At 69.8% G+C, this 334-nt stretch overlaps 1 protein-coding gene across 1 annotated transcript in view; it reads left to right on the forward strand.

Annotated features, from left to right (window-relative positions):
• MYOM2 (myomesin 2) overlaps positions 1–334 on the forward strand; it is a 62,578-nt gene that overhangs the window by 46,786 nt on the left and 15,458 nt on the right. The gene's annotated exons all lie outside the window — the stretch shown is intronic.

Genomic DNA, 334 nt, shown 5'->3' on the forward strand with positions numbered 1-334 from the left:
GGGGGGGGGGGGAGGCAGGGGCAGGGGCGGCGCGAGGAGGGCTTCGGAACGTGCCCCTGGGCGCTCTCAGGAGCGATGCGCTCTGCCGAGGGATGGGTGTCCTCGTGGTGACACCCTCGGGTGGGACTCGGGTGAGAGACACGGAGGACACTCAGAAAGGGGGTAGCAGCTGCCACCACCAGCCCTTCGCAGCCAGGGCAACCTGAGGACAGAGTTCCTGTGCAATTAGCAAACCTGGGAGCAGACCTCTCTCCCGGGACCTTACCCCTGCCCCACCCCACCCCCCCCCACGCCCCTGCACCACACGCTCCACCCACAAGCCCCGCGCACGCCC

Source organism: Myotis davidii, unplaced genomic scaffold, assembly GCF_000327345.1.
Source record: "Myotis davidii unplaced genomic scaffold, ASM32734v1 scaffold807, whole genome shotgun sequence".
NCBI lineage: Eukaryota > Metazoa > Chordata > Mammalia > Chiroptera > Vespertilionidae > Myotis > Myotis davidii.